The 20,064-nt window shown below is 39.2% G+C and overlaps 1 protein-coding gene across 5 annotated transcripts in view; it reads left to right on the top strand.

The window, feature by feature from the left end:
- KIAA1958 (KIAA1958 ortholog) overlaps positions 1–20,064 on the top strand; it is a 209,893-nt gene that overhangs the window by 30,545 nt on the left and 159,284 nt on the right. The window contains exon 1 of one of the 5 annotated variants that reach the window (XM_055117243.2): positions 8,518–13,943. The exons of the other annotated variants lie outside the window; for them this stretch is intronic. The gene's annotated coding sequence lies outside the window, so the exon portion shown is untranslated. Of the gene's footprint in view, positions 1–8,517; positions 13,944–20,064 lie in introns of those variants that run through there. 5 annotated transcript variants of the gene reach the window in all.

Genomic DNA, 20,064 nt, shown 5'->3' with positions numbered 1-20,064 from the left:
TACTGAATACAAATAAATGTTAATTTTTAGTTCCCAATAAGAACAAAGTCAAAATACAAAGAATAAAAATGGAAGCTAGAAATACTGATGTCCTGAGTTTTCCTTCTAGGAATCCTTTTTAGACCATCTGTGGTTTGAATCAAGACAGCATATGTTGGTCCTTTTCAACATATGAAACATATCCCCAGCACCTGGCATGCAGTACTTGGAAGTTAGGCGGTGCTAAATAAATGATTTCTTTAAATCTTTTTTTTCTTCAGGATGTAATGTGTGCCATCTCCTTCTTCGTTTTGTTTTCTATTTCTTTAATTTCTCCTTTACCTTATAAGCCTTTTCTTCTTGTTTCTTTTGTCATGTTTTAAACTTGTTGGGTTTAATATTTAAACAATATTTTTCAATTTAAAAAATTTTCTAATAAAGGCATGTAAGACAATCCGTCTTCCTGGGTTCTTTGCTTTGCCTGTTTTCCTTAGGTTTTAATATGTCAGTTTCTTGTATTTCTAAATAGCCTATGTTGTTGTTGTTGTTTAAAGAGATAGGTCTTGCTCTGCTGCCCAGGCTGGAGTGCAGTGGTGCAATCATAGCTCACTGTAACTGCAAACTCTTTGGGCTTAAGTGATTCTCCCACTTCAGCCTCTTAAGGAGTAGCTGGGACCACAAGTGTGTGCCACTATGCCCAGCTAATTTTTTAAATTTTTTGTAGAGACAGGTTCTCACTCTGTTGCCCAGTTTGGTCTCAAACTCCTGAATTCAAGTGACCCTCCCACGTTGGCCTCCCAAAGAGCTAGAATTACAGGCGTGAGCTACCATGCCAGGCCCTCTGAATAGTCTATATTATTTAGAATAATATTTTTTAAAGATTTTCTCTTAGATTATCATGTTAATTTTTAGTTTTATTGCATTTCAGTCATAAATATGGCCTATATGATTTTTGCACTTTGGAATTTTGAGATTTTCTTTGTGGCATATTGCATGATAACTTTTGAGAAATGTTCTGCAGGCACTGGAAAAGAATATATATTCTGTATTTGAAAAAATACATATTCAGGTTTAATTGTTATTCTGGTTTTTATATCTGTCTTGAATTTTTCTTCTAATTTAGTTTTTTAAAAAAATCAGTAGGATACATTCTCTTGTTATCCCCATTGTTAAAGTGCATTAGACTGATTACTGTGTGCCCTTATATGCCCTTAAATGAAATGTCTTTATTTTTCTCCACACACTTGAATAATCATTGCTGGGCATAGAATTCTGGTTTTAAATAACTTTATTTATTTATTTATTTATTTTGAGACGAGTTTCGCTCTTGTTACCCAGGCTGGAGTGCAGTGGTGCAATCTCGGCTCACTGCAATCTCTGCCTCCCAGGTTCAAGCAATTCCCCTGCCTCAGCCTCCCGAGTAGCTGGGATTACAGGCATGTGCCACCACGCCCAGCTAATTTTCTATTTTTAGTAGAGACGAGGTTTCTCCTTGTTGGTCAGGCTGGTCTCGAACTCCTGACCTCAGGTGATTCACCCGCCTCGGCCTCCCAAAGTGCTGGGATTATAGGCGTGAGCCACCATGCCCAGCCACTTAAAGAACTTTTTCCTAAGAAACTGTAGACCACCTTTGCTATCCTCTAGTATTTCATGCTTCAGATAAGGGATCTTACTCTTTTTTAGTGCTTTATGCCTAATACTCCAGCAATAGTCACCCAGGTTTCACCTTGTCCTGTTTAATATCTCTTCCACCTCTAAGTAGCTCTGGGCCTGCTTTCCTTTCACCTGAGTCACATTTTATATCTGTCCAGTCACTGTGCTGTATAGATCTATCTGGTGTATACGCCTAGCCTGGGTCTTTGTTGGGGCCATGATTCTCTCCTCCTTGGTTTCATTCCAAGGATGTGATTGGCTTGATATATGCGATCATTCTCATTGCTTGCTTTGACCTTGGGTCCTGACCCTCATTGACCCAGTTGGGACCAATTACCTTACTTTCACTTACCATATCTACTTATTTATGGCTCCATCCTTGGTTATAGTCAAAAAGCTCAGCCCCTTTACCCAGCCCTGAGACTAAAGCTGGGCAAGATGAATGTTCTAAAGTCCTAGTTGAGAAGGTCTCAGCTCAGTCCCCAGTGGGTCCTTGGAACAGCCCAGGATACCAGAGCAGGTGCTCATTCCCATTGTGTCAACCCTAACATCTGACATCTACCTCTTGGGTTACAGCAGGTGAAGTAGAAATTTGAATCCACATGGCCCAGATTGCTTTTAGAATGGATAGTGGGAGTACTCTCAAGTTAACAGGTGTAGGTAGCTTGAATTAGCAAGATACAGGGCTATGCGATGACAACTGGGCAATGTCATTTCTACCCACAGCACAGCTAGATACCATCATAGCACTCATCCTCACAGCCACCCCTCAGAAATGGATTTCTTGTTTGCACTTATGATTCCTTGTTTGAGAAGTGGTATTACATTCAAATGCTAGGGATTGAGGGTGGTTCCATTAGGATGCTGAGATTTTTCAGTTACCTGGAAATTGGTTGTGTTCATTTTAAAGTACTAACCAGCCAGCCTGGGCAACATGGTGAAACCCTTTCTCTACAAAAAAATACAAAAATTAGCCGGGCGTGTTGATGTACACCTGTAGTCCCAGCTACTTGTGGGGCTGAGGTGAAAGGATTGCTTGAACCTGGGAGGTCAAGGCTGCAGTGAACCGAGATCGTGCCACTGCACTCCAGCCTGAGTGACAAAGTGTCTTATTAAATAAATAAATAAATAAATAAATAAAGCACCAACCGGTAGATATGTGGTTTTAGATTTGTCCTGGATTAAATGAAATTTAAACCATTTATCAGATCTGGTCTCTGGCCTAGAATTTCCTCACCTTGTTTTATGCTTTTGAAAGTCCTGGGAAGAATAATCCTGAATTGGACTCAGATCTCTTGCTTTTACTCTTTGACTTCATGGGTGGATAGACACTGTTTCGATGGGGAGTTATGTTCTCAGAAGTTACCACATGTATCAAATATGCCCCAAGTAGAGAATATACATAATATGCAAACCCCAGAAATGGTTTAAGACAGGACTCAAGTATGAATTGATAACTGAGGGAACACTTAGGTTTGTAGGTGATGAAGCACAATTGCAGACTGCATTGTAGAGATTTTGAGTTATTCTTACTTTAGGGCCATAGTTTCCCATTCCCCTGACTCTCCCTGCTTACTCTCTCCACCTCCACATATACAAAAGGCTTTAGTGGCTCTTCTAGCCAACTAATATACCCCTTCTAGTCGAGTTTCTAAAGAATGGTGTGTGTGTGTGCATGCACCCCTCATCCCATCCTATTTCCTTTTGATTTCAACTATTTTTTAAAATGTTAACCATTTCCCATCTATATCTCCACATACCCAGAAGCCAACAAAATGCCACCAGTGGCACAGACGTTAAGAGTTCTGAGGGATCAATACAGTTCTGAAAGAGATTTGTGTGTGCATGAGATTTGAGAAGGGGTTCTAGTTATGGTGCTGTTGAAATAAAATGTGGATGGATCCAAGGCCCAACCAAGGACATGTGAAAACTGAGAAAACCAAAGCGTGGGCTGTAGAACTGGACTGTAGGAATTGACTCTCTTTTGTGTATTGAACAGCCATTTACAAATTCATGGCTTTGGCGTGCTCCGCGCTTGAAGGGGGTCTAGTTTAGTGACCGGTTTCAGTTTATGCTATACCTCGGAAAATATGGAGCGACTGTGACTGAGAAAGCAGCCTTAAAAAAATTGTAGTAAAATACATATAACATAAAATTTACTATCCTAACCATTTTAAAGTATACAATTCAGTGGCATTAAGTTCATTCACATTGTTGTGCTACCATAGGCTGCTTTCTTTTATGATGCTCTAGAAAAGTGAGAATTCTTCTTTCCTGACTAGTGCAGTGTTATCCAGAGATCTTTCTGCAGTGATGGGAATGTTCTCCTTCTGCACCTTCCAGTGTAATAGCCACTAGCCATCTGGCTCTTAAGCAGTTGGAATGTGGCTTCGTAAGGAACTGAATTTTTAATTATATTTAATTTTAATTATTTTAAATTTAGCCACTGTAGAAGAGGATTAGCAAGTCTTTAATGACCCTAGTGCAGCCCTGGAATCCTGGGGTTGCTGGTTTGCAGCGCCCTGATGCTTCCAAAGGAGTCAAGGCTTATCACTATGGTAAACTAGGGTTGCATTTTCTCACAGAAATGATAATATAATTCTGGTTGGCTGTGTTATCTGGGAATATTCTATACTTCTGCTCAGCAGAATAGGCTCAGTGAGATTCTTTTGAGTGGCCTGAGAACCTAATATCATTTTATATAGAACATTGTCTTTATGATAAGGTTTTCATTTGTATCTAAACCAGTTGATTTACCATCTTTGGACCTCCATCTCCTTGTATAGACTTGCCATGTGTTTCATTTCCCCAGAATTCCCTCCACAGGAGATTATAACACATTGTATTTAAGGCTTAGTACATGTTGACTCTTTAATTGTTGTGTCAGAGATGGTTGCATCAATGAACGTTTAGGTAGGTGTTCTGTGTAGGGATTAATGAGAGAATGTTTTTACTCTGCTGGCTTTGAGTTGACATTTAACATTTCGTCTTCTCCTTTGCTGTGATTTCTCAGTCACCCTTACCCATCCTCTCAGGACCATAAACACTAGAAATACATTCTCTCCTGGAATCTATAGCACTTGACCTGCCTATAAGCATACAAATCTTGGGAAAATGAGAATATCCTGCGGTTTTCATTTATTCATAATGGTATGTTCCCAGTAATGGGGAAGTAGACTGATTCTGGGGACCACCAGTGGTCTGTTCATTGCTTGAATAATTTTGCTATTCCTAATGATGCCATTACTCCTGCTTTATCGGTGTTTATTGCTGCAATTATTCATATATAAAAATAATTTTGTCTAGTACCTATTATATGAAGGGAAATCTATTACTTAGTTCTTTTTTATGTAATTTTCTAGTCCTCATAGAATTTCATAATTTTACTTTCTCTGAATGAGAAAAGCCACATTGTGTCCTTGATTATTGTTACTGTTTTGCATACTTATTACATTGCATAACCAAAATATGAACAGACCCGCAATTTACTGAATCTGGGTGAGCATAGAAGAGGAGGAATAGGACAAAGGGATTCAGGGGCTTTTAGGGTTCTTGGAAGTGAAAGAAGTTGGAAGGCTTCATTTATGTTCTTCTTCTTCTTCTTCTTCTTTTTTTTTTTTTAAAGCGATGGGGTCTCACTTTCTTGGCCAGGCTAGTCTCAAAATCCTGGGCTCAAGTGATCCTCCCATCTCAGCCTCCCAAAGTGCTGGGATTACAAGCATGAACCACCATACCCGGCCTTTATGTTCTTTATTCTGATATATTTCCATTGATGAATTCTCCCATTCCAATCATTGACTGTCAGTGGTCTTAGTGTCTCTCTTAGTCCGTTTGTGCTGCTATAACAGAATACCTTGAAACTGGGTAATTTTTTTTTTTCTTGAGACAGATTCTTGCTCTGTTGCCCAGACTGAAGTGCAGTGGCACTGTCTCGGCTCACTGCAATCTCCACCTCCTGGGTTCAAGCAATTCCCATGCCTCAGCCTCTCAAGTAGCTGGGATTACAGGTGTGCACCACCACGCCCAGCTAATTTTTGTATTTTTAGTGGAGATGGAGCTTTGGCCAGGCTGGTCTCAAACCCCTGGCCTCAAGTGATCCACCCGCCTCAGCCTCCCAAAATGCTAGGATTACAGATGTGAACCACCTTGCCCAGCTGAGACTGGGCACTTTATAATTAACAGAAGTTTATTTGCTCACAGTTCTGGAGGCTGGGAAGTCAATATCAAGATGCTAGCATCTGGTAAGGACCTTCTTGCTGTGTTATCACATGTCAGAAGGCAAGATGGTAAGAGAGAGCAAGATGGGGATAAACATGATTTTTAAATAACAGCACCAGTCACACCCATGAAGGTGGAGCCCGCATGGCCTAATCAGCTCTTAAAGGTCCCAGCTGTTAATACTGTTACACTAGCAATTAAACTTCAACATGAGTTTTGGAGGGGACAGACATTCAAACCATAGCAGTATCTCTATTTATCTAAGTTGTTTTTTTAGGGTTTTAAGAAAGAAATCCTCTTTGGACAGCTCCGGGAGGTACTGAACAAGTTGAAGTTACTGCTTCTACAGCCTGGGAGGTGTTTATGATGAACCTATTCTAGCACTAATGTTGATTATACCAACTTATCATCTTAACTTTCGAGTAGATAATATTGTTTGGGCACTAAGACACATTTGTACTTTTATACTGACTGTTCTCTTCGCCAGGAATTTTCTTTTTCTTTAGAGATAGGGTGACTCTGTCACACAATTACTCAGTGTTTGCAGTGACTTTATAAAACATATTTACCACAAATCACAAGAATCAACTGTGCATACAGACTATCTTAGTACAAAGAAAGAAATATACACAGAAAGGATACTGTAGTGGAGAGTAATTGGTAGTGGTAGGAGAGAGACCTTTTCAAAATCTTTTTGAAAGGATTTTAGTTGAGATCCATGGAACAAACAGGAGAAAGAGCATTTTTGTAGGCATGAGGAATGGCTCTAAAACAGGAAGGAGCTTGATATTTTTAAGGAATTGAAAGAAAAGCAATGTGGCTGGAGGAAAGTAACACAGGATGAAGTTGAAGAAGAAAGCAGGAATGTGATTGTTCTGTCTTTTGGAGACCACACTAAAGAGTGTAGCTTTGGAATATGTAATGGGAAGCCACTGGATGGTTTTAAACTGGGAATAGGATGATTATGTTTCAAAACATAATATTCTCTGTGCTGGGGGGAGTTGTTTGAAGGGGGCAAGCGGTAAAATGGAAAAATGAGTTAAGAGGCTGGGCGTGGTGGCTCACTCACTCCTGTAATCCCAGCACTTTGGGAGACTGAGGCGGGCAGATCTCTTGAGCCCAGGAGTTCAAGACCAGCCTGGACAACGTGGTGAAACCCCATCTCTACAAAAAATACAAAAATTAGCCCGGCATGGTGGTGCGTGCCTGTGGTCCCAGCTACTGGCGAGGCCGAGGTGGAAGGATCACTTGAACCTGGGAGGCGGAGGTTTCAGTGAGTGGAGATTGCGCCACTGTACTCCAGCCTGGGTGACTGAGTGAGACCCTTTCTCAAAAAAAAAAAAAGAAAAAGAAAATGAGTTAAAAGGCATGGCCATTCAATACTCAGTAGTTGCCAAATCTGCCGATATTATCTTCTAAACAGTTGTCAGCTCTATCTCCTCCTCACTGTTTGATTAATAATTCACCTTCTTTGCGTGATTTGTTCCCACAACCTTATACTTGATCATTCTGCCTAATCCCTGCCCCCATGTCTCCAGAGAGATGTGATCAATCAAAGTCACCCATCTTACCATATCCACCTCATTGTTCCTCTAAAAAGCCTCCAACTTGATGGTCTGGTGCCTCCTTGCCTTTCAAGCACCAGTTGTCACTATGCTTTGCCCTGCACTTAGTGTCCCATGTGACAGAATGTTTCTGCATCCCCCTCCACCTCAGTCATTTGGGGCCTGTTTGCCTTTCTTTGCTCAGGAATCCTTTGCCACCTACCACCCTGTGCAGGGTTAAGTATTCCTGGCATGCTCTCATGATACCCAAAGCCTGTACCTCATACTTAACCATTTTGTATCATTGTCATCTGTATATCAGCCAGGCTCTCACCTTCCTCCCTCACAATTGGAGTGTTTATTTCATATGCATGTATTTATTTATTTAGAGACAAAGTCTTGCTCTGTTGCCCAGGCTGAAGTGCAGTGGCATGATCTTGGCTCACTGCAACCTCTGCCTCCTGGGTTCAAGCGATTCTCCTGCCTCAGCCTCCCAAGTAGCTGGGATAGGCACCCGTCACCACGACTGGCTAATTTTTGTATTTTTCGTAGAGATGGGGTTTCACTGTGTTGGCCAGGCTGGTCTCGAAGTCCTGACTTCAGGTGATCCGCCCACCTCAGCCTCCTAAGGTGCTGGGATTACAGGTGTGAGCTACCGCACTCGGCCTGTTTTTATTTGAGTCCCCAGCATTCAGCATAGTTTCTGGATTATGGTAAAGATATAATCAGTGTTTGTAGAATGGGTTGTTTTGTGAATGTTTGCTAATTTCTTGACCAGTATTAGGTGAGACTTTTCCTTTAGAACTTTTTTTTTGTACATGGAATTATACAAATAAAGGAATAATGCAGAATTATAGAAATAAAACCAGTTTTACAAAGCATATATGCACATTTATTCTTCCCAAAAATATTTATTGAATTGCCAGGAGGTGGTCTAACAATGGAGTGTAAGGGAGTGAACAAAACAATTCCTTGCCTTCTTGTAATTTAGATGTGTCTGTGTTTATATTATTTACCTATATCTACATGTCTATTTTAATCTAGTACATATATAATACATATTGTATATAGGCTTTAATTTCTAGAATAGTTTTAGAGTTACAGAAAAGTTGCAAAAATAGTTCAGAGAGTTCCCATATCTTACATTTGTGTGGTACATCTGTTATAATTAATGAACCGATATTGACACATTATTATTAGCTGAAGTCCGTACTTTATTTTAATTTCCTTAGTTTTTATTTAGGGTCCTTTTTCTGTCCAGGACCCCATCCACAATACCACGTTACATTTAGTCATCATGCCACCTTAGGATCCTCTGAGCTGTGGCAGTTTTTCAGACTTTCTTTGTTTTTGATGACCTTGACAAGTTTAAGACGTACTGGTGAGGTATTCTAGAGCATGTAAGACATTTGGGTTACAATTTGGGTTTGTATATTTTTCTCATAGGTTAACTGGGGATTATGTGTTCTTAGGATTAAGGCCACAGAGGTAAAATACCATCCTTACCACATCATATCAATGCTACATGCTATCAACATGAATTATTACTGTTGATGCCTTGAACCCTTGTCTGAGGTAGTGTTTGTCAGGCTTAAAAGTACTCTTTTCCCTACCTAATTTACTTTTTGGGAGGAAGTCACTGTGTGCAGCTCACACTGAAGGGACCAGAAGTTAGACTCCTCTTACTTTTTTTTTTCTTTTTTTGAGACAGAGTCTCGCTCTGTCGCCCAGGCTGGAGTGCAGTGGTGCTATCTCGGCTCACTGCAAGCTCCGCCTCCTGGGTTCACGCCATTCTCCTGCCTCGGCCTCCTGAGTAGCTGGGACTATAGGCGCCCGCCACCACGCCCGGCTAATTTTTTGTATTTTTAGTGGAGACAGGGTTTCACCGTGTTAGCCAGGATGGTCTCGATCTCCTGACCTCGTGATCCACCCGCCTTGGCCTCCCAAAGTGCTGGGATTACAGGCGTGAGCCACCACACCCGGCCTAGACTCCACTTTCTTGAGAAGGCAATATTGACATAAATTATTTGGCATTCTTCTGTAGAGTGGTCTGTTCTCTCCCATTTATTTATTTATATCAATATGAATTCTTATTTATTTTATACTTTGGATTAGAACCCATACTACTTTGTTGCTCAAATTGCTCTAGCTTTAGCTGCTGGGAGCTCTTTGAACTGACTCCTGTGTCCCTTTGTTGTGCTCCCATCAGTTCGTTTTCTGAACATTTTCTTATTTTCTGGTACTATTAGGTGCTCAAGTATCTATTTTTGAAAATATAAATAATTTTGCCTCTTGATTTTCTACAGAATTTGAAAATACTTTGATGTGCTTATATGAATTTGGACTGTTGAACAGATTGCATTTTTTCATTATTGGATTGGTTTTATTTTTTATAGTGATTTATATAGCTACTTCTCATAGGTGAAAATATATAGGGTTACAGATTTTCTCTGAATGAATATTGTATTTATGACCACAGTTTTATACTTTCAATTTTTTAAAATATAACTTTTACTTCGCAAATCATATTAGAGAATTTTTACATTTCTCTGGCTTTCAGAGACATTTATGGTTGCCAGTAGCTGAACGGATATCATTATGCTGGAAGTGTTTCAGTGATTATATATTCTGAGTGGTAAGATTGCTTAGTCTAAAAAAAGGACTCCACAATATTTGGCTTTTGGTTGTAATTACCAGTCATGCTTGCCAGAAATTAAGTTTAGCTTTTAGAAGCCTAGAATTCTTAATATGTTAGTCTCTAACTAAATATTTCAGAGACTGTTATGAAACTGTCAGTAATTCCATTATATATTTTATGTTCAGCTTATTCTGAGTTACAGCTGATGAAATGACATATAGCATGTGATTGCGCAACAACATAGAAAATGCTTAAGATAACAAGATGGAAATAGTAATTTTTAGTCTAATTACAATTTTGTTTAAAAGGAAATGTCAGGCGCTGTGGCTCACGCCTGTAATCCCAGGACTTTGGGAGGCCGAGGCGGGCGTATCACCTGAGGTTGGGAGTTCGAGACCAGCTTGACCAACATGGAGAAACCCCATCTCTACTAAAAATACAAAATTAGCCAGGCGTGGTGGCGCATGCCTGTAATCCCAGTTACTTGGCAGGCTGAGGCAGGAGAATCACTTGAACCCAGGAGGCAGAGGTTGTGGTGAGCCGAGATCACGCCATTGCACTCCAGCCTGGGCAACAAGAGTAAACTCCATCTCAAAAAAATAAAAAATAAATAAATAGAAGGAAACTAACTGTGATCCTAATAAGTACGAATAAAAGACTAGAGGGAAAAATACCACAGTGTTAACAGAGACTATCTATTAGGTCATATGACACTGCTTTTCTGTTATTTTCCAATTATAAATAAAAATAAATTGGCTTGTGTTACTTGTTTAATAAGGAAAATGGAGACTTTTTTACAATGTAGAAAAGGAAGCTAAATTGTTTATTCCATTTTAGATACTGAAGGTTAAAAGGTCTTTTGAAGACATAGTCCATAATTCAGGTTGTTTTTCTTCACTGATGAACTAGTGAACCAGTTCCTATTTTGATAATTATAACCCTTTAAAGTTTACAGAATTGTTCATGTATCTTATTTCATATTTTAAAAAATCTGTATCAGTTGGATTTTCACTTTATCCACACGAATGGATCAAAGTCCAAAGGTTAACGCTCATGTTGATGTATTGAAACCATGACTTCATTAATGTCTGATCAACTGGAGCAGAGTTGGAGACCGAGGACCCTAAAGCTCTTGGAGCAAAGCTTGTGCACTGGAACTGCTGCTGCCATGGCTGGGGTTGCTGTCAGACCTCAATTTGAGGGACTGCTTCACATTCCTCTCATAGGAGACTGATGACCTCGATAGATACCTTGGGGAGCCTGTTTGGATTAAAAATACCTAACACTGTCTAGCTGCTTCTAATTTTTTTTAGCTTCTGGTGGTGAGGGGGAGGTGAATTGAGTTCATGATTCAGGCTTGGAAGTTGCAGAGTAGCTTTTGTAGGCTGATGTCTGTGGGTGTCCTCTGGATGGGTCATATATGGAAGATTATAGTTTACAAAAGATATATTCCAGTCTTCAAATAATTTGCAAGAGTAGCACAATGAAAGGGAGATGCATTTTAAATCTTTTATTAAATCTTGTATTTTTAAAGTAAAATAAATGATACTTTTCTTTTCAGTTTAACATTTAGAGATACATTCAAAGGGACTTCTTTTTGTCCTTAAACCAGAGGAAAACTCTTTTTTTCTATTATGGCCCTTATCCCTAGGGTAGTGGCCAGTGCGCTGCCTCTTTCCTTTCTATCACTAGGAAATATCATTGCATGCAAGAGAATAGGGACTGGAGTGATCCTTTCTTTGACTGTTTCCTGGAGGGAGACTGTTTTAATAGAAGGTTCTGATGTGTGTATAAAACAGTAGTGGGATTACCACAGCACTGGTAGTCCAGCCCTGGAGTTAGGATTGCAACATCAAAAACTGGGCCAGCATTCAAGTCGTCTCATTTCATGGTGTTAGTGGGATTAGTTCCTCCAGTTTGTTAGTGTACCGCTGTGTGTGGTATAAGCTAGTGTACCTTTCAGCAGACTGCCCATGAATTCTTCATAATGGGATTTAGCAGTACACTAAAATGATATTCAAGAACTGTACTCAACGGTAATGCCTCTTTTCTTAATAATGGCCCTCAAATAGCCCTTGAAAATCAGTGCAACAAAACTTGGCCATTTGTTTACAAAACTTTCCAAATTGAAAAATAATAATCTACCATATAATAAAACATTTTAATATGAATTTTAAATGTATATTTTGTTTTTTTTCGGATACCTGATTATAAAATATTCAGGTAGTACAGCAAAAATGAAAGCTCTTCAATAATCTTACCTTCCTCCCCCCAAATTTAAGTATACCCTTCCAGATTTATAAAATATGTGTGTATCTATATATAATCTGCATTTTCACTCAATAGTATGTCCACTTTCCACCATTTTAAGTAATGCATCAGTGAGTATTCTTATATATATAAAGTCTCTACTTTTTTAAGGGATGTATTAATCTGTTCTCATGCTGCTGTGAAGGAGTACCTCGAACTGGGTAATTTATAAAGAAAAGAGGTTTGGCCAGGCACAGTGGCTCACTTCCAAAGTGCTGTAATCCCAAGCACTTTGGAAGGCCGAGGCAGGTGGATCATGAGGTCAGGAGATCGAGACCATCCTGGCTAACACGGTGAAACCCCACTCTACTAAAAATACAAAGAAAAAAAAAATAGCCAGGCGTGTTGGTGGGTGCTGTAGTCCCAGCTACTCAGGAGGCAGAGGCAGAAGAATGGCGTGAACCCAGGAGACGGAGCTTGCAGTGAGCCAAGATCGCGCCACCACACTCCAGCCTGGGCGACACAGCGAGACTCCATCCCCAAAAAAAAAAAAAAGAAAAGAAAAGAGGTTTAATTGACTCACAGTTTCCCATTGCTGGGGAGACCTCAGGAAACTTAAAATCATGGTGGAAGGCACCTTTTCACAGGGTGGCAGGAGATAGAATGAGTGCAGGCGGGGGAAATGGCAGACATTTGTAAAACCATCAGATCTTGTGAGACTCATTCACTATCATGAGAACAGCATGGGGGAAACAGCCCCCGTAATCCAATTACCTCTTCCTGGTTCTGCCCTTGACACGTGGGGATTGTGGGGACTATGGGGATTACAATTCAAGCTGAGATTTTGGGTGGAGACACAGCCAAACCATATCAATGGATGACTTCCTGAAAGAATTGCTGGATCTACGAGTATACATACTGTAAAATATGTGCAGGAGAGACAGCAGAACATAGCTGCTAAGTACAGAGCCTTGGAGCCATTGGCTTGAGTTTGAAGCCTGGCCTCACCATTTCCTAGCTCTGTAACCTTAGGCAAGTTACTTAACCTCTTTGTGCCTTCATTTCCTCATCTGTAAAGTGGGGAATAGCAGCAGTACCTGTGTCATGACATAGAGCTTGGACTTGTGCCTAGCTCATAGTAAGAGATTATTATACATGTCTCAAGATTACTGTTCAGAAAGCTGCATATCCATGCGTATATCTTGTCACCAAAGGAGCCTAGCATCTAGCAGAGGCATGTCAGAATGAAAGGACCAACAGTGGATGAGATGGCCTTCCACTGCTCATTTTTGCCATCAGCACTGATTATTATTGCACGTTTTAGTATCATTCTAGTCAGCCAAAAAATGATGTCAGGGTATATTAATTTGCATTTTTAATTAGTAAGATTGTGTATTTTCAAATACATTTTGTGAGCATTCGTTGATGTTTTTTCCTACTGTGAAATACTTGTTTGTATCTTTTGCCAGTATTTATATTGGGATATTCATCTTTTTCTTTTTTCTTTTTTTTTTTTGAGATGGAGTTTCGTTCTTATTGCCCAGGTTGGAGTGTGGTGGCATAATCTTGGCTCACTGCAACCTCCGCCTCCCGGGTTCAAGCGATTCTCCTGCCTCACCCTCTTGAGTAACTGGGATTATGGCATCCACCACCATGCCCAGGTAATTTTTTATGTTTTTATTAGAGTTGGGGTTTCTCCATGTTGGCCGAGCTGGTCTCAAACTCCTGACCTCAGGTGATCTGCCCTCCTCGGCCTCCCAAAGTGCTGGGAGTACAGGCGTGAGCCACTGTGCCCGGCCAATCTTTTTCTTATTGATTTATGAAAACTCTGTATATTTTAAGGAGACAACCTCTTGAAAAATTACTCAAATATTTTCCCAGGGTTCTTTTATTTTGTTTATGTCTCTTGACTTTGTTGTGTGTTAATTTTTTTAATTGACAAATAAAAATTGTATATATTTATGGTGTACAACATGATGTTTTGATACATGTATGCATTGTAGAAAGGATAAATTAAACTAAGTAACATCTCTATTACCTTACACATTTATTTTTTATGGTTGGAACACTTAAAATCTCTCGGCAGTTTTCAAGTGTACGATATAAACTATAGTGACAATATTGTACAGTAGAGCTCTTGAACTTATTCCTCCTGTCTGACTGAAATTTTATATCCTTTGACCACCATTTTTTCAGTCATCCCACTGCACAGCCTCTGGTAACCACTGTTCCACTTTCTGCTTCTGTGATTTCAACTTTTTTAGATTCCACATGTAAGTGAGACCATGTGGTATTTGTCTTTTTGTGCCTGTCTTATTTTAACTAGCATAATGTTTATAAGATTCATCCATGTTGTCACAAATGATAGGATTTCTTTTTTTTAAGGCTTATTAGCAGTCCATTGTATAAATATACCATTTTTTTTTTATTCATTCATCTGTTGATGCACACTTAGGCTGCTTCCACGTCTTGGCTGTTGTGGATAATGCTGCAGTGAACATGGGGGTGCAGTATCTCTGACATACTGATTTCATTTCCTTTGGATATATGCCCAGAAGTAGAATTGCTGGATCATATGGGAGTTCTATTTTTAATATTTTTTCATACTCTTTTCCATAATGGCTATACCAATTTACATTTTCACTAACAGTGTACAAGGGTTCTCTTTTTTTTTTTCCCCACAACCTAAACAACACTTGCTGTCTTTCATCCTTTTTGATGTAGCTTTTTTTTAACAGGCATGAGATATTATCTCCTAGTGGTTTTAATTTGCACTTTCCTGATGATTAGTGATGTTGAACACTTTTTTTCATCTCCCTGTTGGCCATTTGTGACTTGGTTGTGATTTTTACTGTTGAGGAATTGTCAACATTGTTTTAGTCAGTTCTGACTTTTTCTTCATGGCTCTGGTGGATTGTGTCATATTGTCATACATAAGGAGAAAAGAATTTATGAACGTGATGAACATAATGGAATGTGGCTCCCTTCCTTCCATTCTCATCTCCGCTCTGTTAATTGACCTCTGGGTTCAATGAGTGGCTAATGTAACTGAAGTCCCTGGCTCTCTACTGGAAGTGAATGTAAAAGAAACTGGCACTGGACTTTCTTTCCCATGAACATTTTAGAGACCAAGCCACAGAGTGAAGACCAGGAAATTGTGGATCTTTGGATAAGCTTAGTCTCAATATTTTTTTATTTTTAGAAACAGTACAAGACCCTTTCTCAAATAAATAAATAAAACTTATATGGGTAAACAAAAGGCCAAGAACAGTGAAGGCAATCTTGAAGAACAAAGTTAGAGGAGTTAGGATTTAGCCTATAGAATACTCAGCAGACTTTTTCAATAAAAGACAAGATATCAAATATTTTAGACTTCGCAGGCTACGTGGCTTGCAGGCTATAATTTGCTGAACCCTGCTCTATAGGGTGTCCAAATTTCTTGTTAAGTTGTATAATTAAAAAGGGGTGTGCAAGGATGGGTAAATAGACCAATAGTACAGAAAGTCCAGAAACAGACCCACACATCTATGTCTTACCAATAAATGGTGCAAGTCAATTAGATATTCATATGGGAAAAAAATAAATGGATATTACTTGGGCGTGGTGGTGCATGTCTGTAGTCCCAGCTACTTGGGAGGCTGAGGTGAAGATTGCTTGAGCCCAAGAGTTTGAGGCTATAGTGAGCTATGATTGAGCCACTGCGCTCCAGCCTGGGCAACAGAGCAAGACCCTGTCTCCTGAAACAAAACAGAACAAAAAACCCAATCTTGTATCATACACTAAAATAAATTCCAAGTAGAATTTTAGATCCAAATGTTGAAGATAAAAAATAATAATAAAGATTTAAGAAGCTAACATGCCTACCTTGGGAGTAGGAACAAATATCTCAAATAGGAACAAGAAATGGTCATCATCAAGGAAAAGTTTATAAATTGGACTACTTTAATATTAGAGACTCTATTAAAAGTTATCAGTAAGAAGAGTGAAAAGCAAGAAGACACAAAGTGGGACAAGGTATTTCCTCCCCTCCCCTCCCCTCCCCTCCCCTCCCCTCCCCTCTTCTCCCCTCTTCTCCTCTCTTCTCTTTTCTTTTCTTTCTTTTTTTTTTTGACAGAGTCTCCCTTTGTCGCCCAGGCTGGAGTGCAGTGGTGCAATCTTGGCTCCCTGGAACCTCTGCCTTCCAGGTTCAAGTGATTCTCCTGCCTCAGCCTCCCGAGTAACTGGAACTACAGGCACAAGCCACCACACCCGATTAATTTTTTATATGTTTAGTAGAGGCGGAGTTTCACCATGTTGACTGAGCTGGTTTTGAACTCCTGAGCTCAAATGATCTGCCTGCCTCCCAAAGTGCTGGGATTACAGGCGTGAGCCACTGCGCTGGGCCAGGACAAGATATTTCACAAATATAACTAATAAAGCGTTCATATCTAGAATCTTTAAGGAGCTTCTATAAATCAGTAAGGCTAAGATAGACAACCAAATAGAAAATATGCTCTCAAAAGATATCTAATTGACCAGTAAGATGCTTAACATCATTAGTCATCAGGAAAATGAAAATTAAAACCTCAGTAGGATACTATTACTGTACACCTGCCAGCATGGCTAAAATTCAAAATCTGATGATATGCAAGGTTGACAAAGATATGGAGCAACAGGAGTGCTCTTACATGCTGGTGGAAATAGGAATTAGTGTGATAACCACTTAGGAAAATTCTTTAGCAGTTATTTCAGTTATCTATCGCTGTATCCAGGCCACTCTCAAAGTTGGGGAAATAATTGACATCCTGTTTTCAGGTAATATTTAGAGCAGGGAAAATGAAACTATTATTTGAATGGAGAAATTTAGGAAAATTTTCACATTAACAAAAGAAAAAAGTTGGAAAGAATGGCAGTTTGACTAGCCCAACACAAATAGAGGGAAGAAGAGGAAACATTATACAATAATAAAAGTAAGGGGAAGGAATAAGATCATTGTATCAATTATTAGGCTAAATGTGAGCAGACTGAATTTTGCCATTAAAAAGGGCATGTCAGGTTGCACGGGTGGCTCACACCCGTAATCCCAGCTCTATGGGAGGCCAAGGCAGGAGGGTATCTTGAGCCCAGGAGTTCGAGACTAGCCTGGGCAACATGGGGAAACCCCATCTCTACAAAAAATAAAAAATAAAAATAAATAAAAATAGCCAGGAGTGGTAGCATGCATCTGTAGTCCCAGCTGCTCTGGAGGCTGAGGTAGATTGAGGATTGCTTGAGTCCAGGAGGTCGAGGCTGCAGTGAGCCTTGGTTGTGCCGCTGTACTCCAGCTTGGGTGACAAAGCAAGACCCTGTCTCAAAAAAAAGAAAGAAAGAAAAAAAAGATGTGTCAGACTGAACTAAATAAACCTCTGGAGAATAATGTTTATAAGCACTTCTCAAAGCAAAATGAGTAGGTGAAAATAAAGCAGAAATGAAAGAGCAGGAAAATAGTGAAAAACAAAAACAAATTTCCTCAAAGCAGAACAGCATTAGACAAAGTGGATTTCAGGTTAGAGGCACTAAATGAGGTAAAGACAGACATTATATACAGATAAGGGGCACAATTTATGATCATGTATGAACCAAATAGCATCAAGTATCATATCAGGCAAAAACATAAAACAAAAACTATTAGTAATATAAGGTAAACTTGGTAAAAGTTCAGCTATTGTGAGGCATTTCAGTATATCCTTAAGAGTATTGAATCTAGAGGAACTGAATAATCAGTAATGATAACAGTACTATATTAATATATTATCTGATATTTATTGGGTGCTTACTGTGTGCCAGGCACTCTTCTAAGTGTTTTACAGTATTAAATCATTGATCCTCACAAAAAACTTATGATACTCAACAAAAAGGCATTTTTCCCGTGAAGATATGCAAATGGTCAATAAGCACCTAAAAAGATGTTCAGCAGCATCAGTCATAAGGAAATGCAAATCAAAACCACAATGAAGTACCACTTCACACCCACCGGGGTGGCTGTAATAAAAAAATGGACAATAACAAGTGTTGACAAGGATGTAGAGAAATTGGAACTCTCATACATCACTAGTAGAAGTTTAAAATTATGCAACTGCTTTGGAAAACAGTCTAGCATTTCCTGAAATGGTTAAACATAGAGTTACCCTATGACACAGCAGTTCAGCTCCTAGGTTTATACCTGAGACTATTGGAAACATTTGTCCACATAAAAACTTGTGTGTGAATTCTCATAGTAGCATTATTGATAACAGAAGGTAGAAACAACCCAGATGTCTATCAGCTGATGAAGGGATTAATGAAATGTGGTTTCTCCACACAATGGAATATTATTTGGACATAAAAAGGATACATGCTACCATATGGGTTAACCTTGAAAACATTATGCTAAGTGAAAGAATCAAGTTATAAAAGACTACATATTTCATTTTCATGAAATGGGTAGCATAGACCAGTCTGTAGAGACTCAGTGTAGATGAGTGGTTGTTATGATTTAGAGTGGGGTTGGGAGGGGGTAATTAGGTATAAATGCTAATGGGCAGGAGGTTTCTTTTTAGGGTCACGAAGATGCTCTAAAATTGATTGTGATTCTAAAGTCAGATTTGCACAGCCTATGAATTTATAAAAAACCATTGAATTGTACTTAAAAGTATATATTTTGCGGGGGGGGGGGTTGGGTGCATGGAGTCTCCCTCTGTCACCCAGGCTGGAGTGCAGTGGCACGATCTTGGCTCACTGTAACCTCTGCGTCCAGGGTTCAAGTGATTCTCCTGCCTCAACCTCCTGAGTAGCTGGGATTACAAGCATGCCCCACCATGCCTGGCTAATTTTTGTATTTTTTGAGTGACGGGGTTTCACCATGTTGGCCAGGTTGGTCTTGAACTCCTGACCTCAAATGATTCACCTGCCTCAGCTTCCCAAAGTACTAGGATTACAGGCCTGAGTCACTGTGCTGGACTGTAAATACATATATTTATGATATGTGAAATATGTTTTAATGAAGTTGTTATTGAAAACAAATTACAATTATGTTAATTGACTTTAAAGGAGTTCTCCAAGGCACATTTCAATAAGGAAAGCAATATGCATTATTTTGTAAAATAGTGACATATGAGCATGGAATAAATATGGAAGGATATATAATAGGTTGCCAGTTTGGGTTATCAAGATAGGAGGGTGCTGATATGGGGAAAGAGGGATTCGAGGGGAAGGAGGTAGCAATGAAATTTAGGAAAAGAAAACAACCTGTATTTAAATAGAAAGCCATGATGTGTCGTATCTCTAATTTACTTTCAAATGATTCAGCAAGACAGCATGTATGCATACATAATTACATATATACACATATGTATGCACACATATAGATGGATAGATAAAGCAAAGATGGCCAAATGTAACAATTGTTGACTCTATGTGGGGGTTATATGGATAGTTATTTTACTAGTCTGTCAAATTTTATCTGTGTTTGATAGTAATAAAAAATCGGGGGTAAAAACCCCACCAGAATGTTTTCTGTGATCACATTATTGTAATATTTAAAATATTTACACATTAAAAAATTTTAGTAACACTTAATAAGCAGAAAAATGCCTTAAACATTTCAAAATCATGAAATTATTTTTCTAGTCCTTTTGCTTTTGTTTAAGTTAAATTTCTAGGCTGTTTGGAATTACTTTTTCTTTCCTTTTTTTTTTTTTTTTTTTTGAGACGGGGTGTCATTCTGTCACCCAGGCTGGAAGTGCAGTGGCACAATTATGGCTCACTGTAGCCTCGACTTCCCGG

Source organism: Pan paniscus, chromosome 11, assembly GCF_029289425.2.
Source record: "Pan paniscus chromosome 11, NHGRI_mPanPan1-v2.0_pri, whole genome shotgun sequence".
In the NCBI taxonomy this organism is placed as follows: Eukaryota; Metazoa; Chordata; class Mammalia; order Primates; family Hominidae; genus Pan; species Pan paniscus.
This window is presented reverse-complemented; position numbering and strand designations above follow the sequence as displayed.